Source organism: Formica exsecta, unplaced genomic scaffold, assembly GCF_003651465.1.
Source record: "Formica exsecta isolate Colony F162 unplaced genomic scaffold, ASM365146v1 scaffold72, whole genome shotgun sequence".
NCBI classification, from domain to species: domain Eukaryota; kingdom Metazoa; phylum Arthropoda; class Insecta; order Hymenoptera; family Formicidae; genus Formica; species Formica exsecta.
The window spans coordinates 6,073,637-6,080,520 of record NW_021853485.1 but is presented as its reverse complement, the minus strand read 5'-3'; the positions used below and the strand labels follow the sequence as shown (position 1 = coordinate 6,080,520).

The window sequence follows — 6,884 nt, the reverse complement described above, 5'->3', positions numbered from 1 at the left end:
GATCATTAATCCCGAGAGGGAAGGAGGCAAATCTATTCGGATTGAACCGCGCATGTCGATACGGAGATAAGTTACCGAGAGATGTCATGTTACTCCGTGTCGAGATGGTCTAACATGCGCTTCCTGTTCTGTGATCCGGGGCACTATCGATACCGTCGATTATTCACCGGAACTATCCAATTGAACTTTGCTTGCCAAGGGCGTACTTCGTATCCCAGTCCCACGAAACTTGTCTCACGTGCGAGTAAAGGTAATTCCACTCCAGGGTTGTCCGAAGGCGCTCCAATGCATGGAGGGGTTGTAGTAACTAGTCTTTCTTTAGTGGGTACATTCCCTCGATCTCCACAAAGTCGAGGGAACTCCTTGTTCTCCGAAGAACGATTCCGTACTCGATCCGAGAGAATCTATGAACATGCAATGGATGTCGTAAATTGTGCGAAAATGTAGTAAAATTCTGTATAAAATATCACAAAATTAAAAAAGATTTAAGATTCTTAGATATATATTCACAATGTTAATGGATGAATAAGAGAGTTTAAGGCGCTTTAATTAAAAAATTAAAAAATGTATCAAAAAATATAAACTACTGTCTATTGCACAATTGTTAAAAAACCCTTAATAAGATGTAATATATTTTTCAATCAATGAAAATATAAGAAAAAAATACAAATTATTTTTCTGACGTTAGGTCTTCATCAAATAAGAAAACAACACATCTACAGCCGCTTGCCAATCTAATAGCTGTGGCGTTGAATATTTTTTTCCTGAAATTGGATGTTTCATTGTTTGCATAATAAATTTACTTGCGACGTCGTCTCTGTGTATAGATTGAACATCTCGACATATGAGACTATTTCAAATAACGAAGGCCAGGAGAAAGAAAGTCGAACGATAAATTCACCCGAGAAAAAGTGACACGATTGAATATGCCGAATAAATGTTTGTATAAATAAAACAAAAAGATAGATAAATTAAGTAGAAAATCAATGATGTAAGAAAAACAAACAGAGAACAATGTTCATTGCAGAGATAAATGTTCATATAATTGACAGTCAAAAATACGTAAAAGAACTCACAATCAGATGAGGAATTTGTATAAAAATAGATCGACATTATAAGAAGAGCTCTTCAAAAATAAATTAATATGTTTCAATTAGCTTAAATTAATTTAATATTTAATTTATATTAATTATATGTTACTTAAATAATATTAAAATCTATTTTTAATGAGAGTAAGAACATCTATTTTGTGCTAGTTTATTGGAAGAATCATAAAAATCAAAGAAAAACAGTTTGAATAAGTGCCATGTAAAAAGCACAGCAGAAAGTTTTCTTCCTGCCGGAAAAGTTTCATTCTCGTCGCAAATCTATGGAGAACAGTCTAACGAGATAGTCGCCTTTTGTTCCCGTCGCTGCGGTGTCCAAAGATCTCCATTTGTAACTTTAAATTCGTAACCGGCAGCATATTTCAGATGCGATATAGACTGAATCTAATACGATTACGTCGTACGTAAGGCGAGCGGGGAGTAAAACTCGAGAATGAAGACGGCACGGCACGAAAACTTCTTCATAACTATACCCGGAGCTGTCTTAACCGTTGAACTGAATGGGTTATAGCCCCTGGGATTCGACCTTTTAGTGCGCCACTTGTGATCTTTCTTCATCACCCCTGTTTCCTTAAAAAAATTTATTCCGATAAAATCCTGCCACTATAAATGTATGTCTCTCTATTTCATTAAAAAACGTAGCATTTGAGATTAACTGATAAAATATAAGAATATTTATTAATTTGTATTAATACAATTTATATAATTTTTATTTATATTTGTATATAATTTATATATATTATTATTATTTATATAATTTTTATTTATATAATTTATAACATTTTGGCCGTTTATCATTCGAGAATTCCACATTTTCTTTCTCATATCTTTATTGACTGACAATGTGTGTATATTTTTATATTTTCTTGCTTATATATATATATATATGAGCCTCTCAAAACTGATCAATTCTAATTTTTGTAAATTTCTTAATTTTAGCACTAATTATGTACAATTATGTGCTCTGTATGTATGTGTAGTAGTAAAATTTAAAAAATTATAAAAAGTGGAATTATACAGTTTGACTTCTGAGAGGCTCATATGTATATATGTAAAACACAATTATTTTAAATATGCATCAAATCCATGTTATATAACATTTTTAGATTGATATCATGTCGCGGACAAGATCACAAAGTTATGATATAAAGTTGCCGTACGGCCCATATATATAGAGGCAAATTTACGCGCTGCAGTCGACCGGATCAGCTCGTAAAGTATCCTTGTTGTCAGATTTTTCTCCTCGCTGACACGTAGAGCGGCTTTTCACGTTGCCGCGCCTTTTGCGTATTTTTATTTGCGTTCCCGCGATTCGTGTCCCACTAAATCGCTAATCCCGACCCCCGCCGTATCCCGTTCGTCGTCGTGTCGACTTTTTGCGTCGAACAAACATCTCGTTTTAATCCGCATCGCGCGCCGCCGGATACTATTTCATCCATCCGGACCCCGCCGAATTTGTCGGAAGATTCTTTACGTCGTGCTTTACACTAGACATGGAAAATATGAACGAAGAGTGAAAGGAGAGTTTGCGTTGCGGTAGGACATTTTTCATCGCGCGCGGTTCATGGTAGAACAAATAAATAAACTACCAATCTTAATATATGTGTATTCAAATTATACATTTTTTGGTTAAATTATGTGAACAGTTCACTTAATTTTATCGTCAGATTTCAATAATTTTTAATTATAAGTATCATAAAATGATCATATAAGATTCTAGAGTTGCATTAGTAATTTTTGATAGATTTCGTATTATTACATGATATGTAATGAATATTCGCTCGGATTAAAATCAACGGCTTCTCAATAATTGCGCGCCAATTTGACAATTAAAACTCCATTCTTGCGCTCGTCATGACAAATGAGAAAATAGGTGTCATCGTTACGTTTGCGTGATGCAACTACAATAAACATTGTTACTGGTGTGTCGCAAAATGCACAAATAAACATTGCATATATTTTATAGAGGCAGTGCGCAAATTCGTGCGCTGTTCATTCACGCATAAATCATCCTGTACAGTCGTGCGATCCGAGCACACGCGACATTACTGCAACACCAGAGAAAAGTCGTAAAACAATAGCGATAAAGCTCATTCGGTGAATCTAATCTCGAAGCAACAATAAATCGATCTGCCCAATTTATGAGTCTCACGTGTATACGACAAAATCCATTAAATCCCCTAAAGCCTGCGCATACGATGTTCACTTTATTGTTGGGAAAATGACATAACGTAAAAAAAAATCATCGTTTTTATATTATCATTGATGTTTGGTCATTAATCCTCGATATATAAGTCTGAAGCAAACATGAAAAAAAAGGAGTTTGGAGTTAACTTTTAAAATTTACAGCCAGAGTACACAAGTTTTTCAGTACTATCGCAATGCTTTTACAATCCAGAGTTGTAATCACTTAGATTTATACTTTGCACACTTACTTGATATATGACATATTCCTTTTAAAAATAATGTGTGTGTCTATGAGTACTTTAATCACTATTTTCTAAAAGATGCAGATTATTAAGTATGTTAAGTATGTTAATAACAAAATTAAGGCTATTAAAAATTCTATTGATTGCACCATCAAACGCGTTCGTTAAAATTCTCGTTATTAAGGCCAGAACTGTACAAGAACGTCATTCTTGTGGAAGAACGTAAAATCGCTCCATCAGTGATCAACAAGGCAGCTGACCGCTTCGCTAAGGAACTTTTCCTTACACGAAAAGGGTGAGTAAAGATAGACGGCTTGGATGGTAAGCCGGGAAATCGTCGGTGGCCCACGAGGGAATATTATGCAAAGTGGGAAACAGATGCACGACTCCCTCGAGCGCGATGCTCCTATTTTTTTGTTGCTGCCACGAGGCGAGCCGTCGTCCCGTATCTTTTGTAACCATGGCCGGTTAAAAAAAGCGAGCATAAAAAGAACGAAAAAGCCTCCACGAGACACGGCTGGCCGACTTATCTCGGCTGAGATTCTTGTGGCCCTTTTGCCACAAGAATTCTCTGAGAGAACTCGAGAATCTCGAAGGATGTGGAATTTCCGCGTCGAGACGTAAACAACGCAATTCTTGCTGACAGTCTAGAACTCTTGTCACTTTTTACTTTTCTACAAATCGTTATATATAATGTGCCAAGATTATCAGCTCTTCCAACTGTAAATTTTTGGAAGACATTTCCATTCACGATTAAAAATAATTGAAATGCTTGGTTAATAAGATAATAAAAAAAGGAAAAATTTTTCGAAATAAAGAAATTATTTATTATTCTTTTAATAATTTGCAAGTTCATTAATAATTTTTAATTGTTTGTCAATTAGTCGTAATACTTATGTATCTTGTGCAACAAGATACATATATATCATATATAACGATGGCTTATATAACTTTAACTGATAATTCATGGCGTGCAAACATTGATCATTATTCTTGTTAGTCGTACGATTTTCTTATCGTCTTTGAATCATGCATAAATTCTCGTCGAAAAATGTTTTTCGCCGATTTGCAGTCTCGCAGCGAGTGCAGTGAGTCGAACGTTTTGGCGCGACCGGAACGCATTATACCGGCGAATGCAGATTTTTTCGTCGGAAGAAAAGCGGGGCACTGAATTTAAATGCAGCACCGTAGCGCACACAGATCTATATTCGTGAATTTATATACGAAGTACCCAGAGATTTACGTTAGAGAGAGAGAGATAACGTTCTCCACGCGCGCGTCCTCGCTCCATACTTCTGAAATATTCATAACTCAAGATCATCCTTAACCCACTAATTGATATTCCGCGCATCTGGAACTCGCTGCACCAACAGGTGTGCAAGTTTGAAGCTCCGTTCACACCGCGCCGACGTCTAACATATCAATCTCTTTCTCATTCTTCTTCTCCCATCATTTATTTTCTAGGAATAATACGCACCGCTACCGATGATATCCCTTTCAAAGATGCGCATCTTGCATGCGGCTGCATATTAATCCGAAGCAAATCCAAAACGGACATTTTAAACAAATATACCCTGTCCGTTCGTCCAAAAGTTCAGACAGTGATTCTATCCCTCTTTGGCGCTTACGATGAATATTGATGCGGTAATGTACGACATTCTAGATTTATAGTGTTTTACTCGCGCGCGAATCATGTATTTATTCTTTAAACAGTTTACAAAAAGCGGCAATTTTCAATGCGACGACAAAGTTTTTATAATTTCTTAACTTCTTAATATTTTGCTAGTTAACAAAAAGATATTCAGATGTTTTCTTTAATATCGGTGCATTTACTTCAATATATATTTACTTCGAATCAGATCCGTCAACTATCAAATACTCGCTTCTTTATTTTAGATGCAAATCTGACATTCAATATTCGAGCAATGACCTTGCCATTCGAGAGAACGTGAGTGAAATCCTTCTCCATGTTGTCACGAAAGTGAGAGACCGTGCAAATAAAAGAAAAAAAAAGCAAGTGAGAGAGAGAGAGAGAGTGAGTGAAGGGGGAGGGGGGAGGGAGAGACCAAGAGGGAACACAAGAATACGAGGGAGGTACTCGAGTATGAGCAGATAACGAAAAATGTTCCCGCCATCTGCTCGCGGGACTTTTGGGAGTGAGAGGGACTTGAAAATCACTTTCACGCCGATTCCGTGGACGGGCGGTCGCACATTCAGCCTGAAAATTTCATTTTCATAACTTACACGACGGCAGTTTGTCTCCTGATGTGTCGCACGGGTATATCCCTTTCTCACAATGACAGAGAACGTCGCTGAGTGGAAACGAATTTTTATCGTGCTATCTGGCGACTCGACATTTTCTTGGATTAGAGACGAATGAACGAAAAGATCTTGTTTTAACATATAATTTCTCGCAAAATTTGTATTCTACGTGAGTGTTGTATATATAATTTAGGAATATGCTATACACAGCTAGCAATATTATTTCCATCTGCAATTATCTTCGACACCGTTAATTTACGCGTGGCTTCGAAGAGAAACGAAGAGATCAATGTGAGGATCATTTATCCATTATCGTAAATCGAATTGAATCATTACAATTAGGTCTCTTCCGCGTTACTAACGACGGAGCGAGAACTGAAGTTGACTGCTTTATATTCGAAGTCTAACAATCCCTCCGATCGTAATTACTAAAATCTATGAAGTTCCTTCTCGATAATGGTTCAACTTCTCTGCATAAATCATCGAATAGAGATTCCGTCCAAAATCGATTGCAGGCGAAATCATTTCATGGAAAGAAATGCATATAGTTATATATAATATAAATATTTTATGAAAAAAGAAAAACAAAAATAAAAATTATATATATATAATTAATTTTTTATTTTTCCCCCATAAAATATTGCGTATGTGTATGTAACATCAACAACCTCAATAGCGAAAGTTTAATTATCCGATGATATTGTTAATCTGATAACACGTTCAGTCTAATAAAGAGAGCAGTCACCCTCTAATATTCTAATTCGCTAGTGTAAAAGCTTATTTGCACCTGCCGATCAGACTTAGTATTTGCTAGAGACCGTATCGTAACCCGATTATAATAATATTATTGTCATAATCTGACAAATGATAAAATACACATGTATGTGCTACAAACAGCACATATTTAGTTGCATTTGATCGGCACCGCTGCGTAAGAACGCATATTGGATGCAGAAAACAAAAGTCATCTGGCGCCTTGTAAAATCTCGAAGCGAGCGTCTTTCCACTTTGGAGCTAAAATCTGGGACGCGCTAGACGAGGGTTGCAGGCAGTTGCTGAGGGACGGATGCAGGCTAAAGAGCGCGAG

General features: G+C 36.3%; 1 long non-coding RNA gene across 1 annotated transcript; it reads left to right on the top strand.

Moving 5' to 3' along the window:
* The first annotated feature begins 4,604 nt into the window (after window positions 1–4,604).
* On the top strand, window positions 4,605–6,399 carry LOC115243706. The gene is made up of 3 exons (XR_003885257.1): window positions 4,605–4,908; window positions 5,000–5,179; window positions 5,432–6,399. It is a non-coding gene; the product is annotated as an uncharacterized LOC115243706 (long non-coding RNA).
* The last annotated feature ends 485 nt before the right edge of the window (window positions 6,400–6,884 follow it).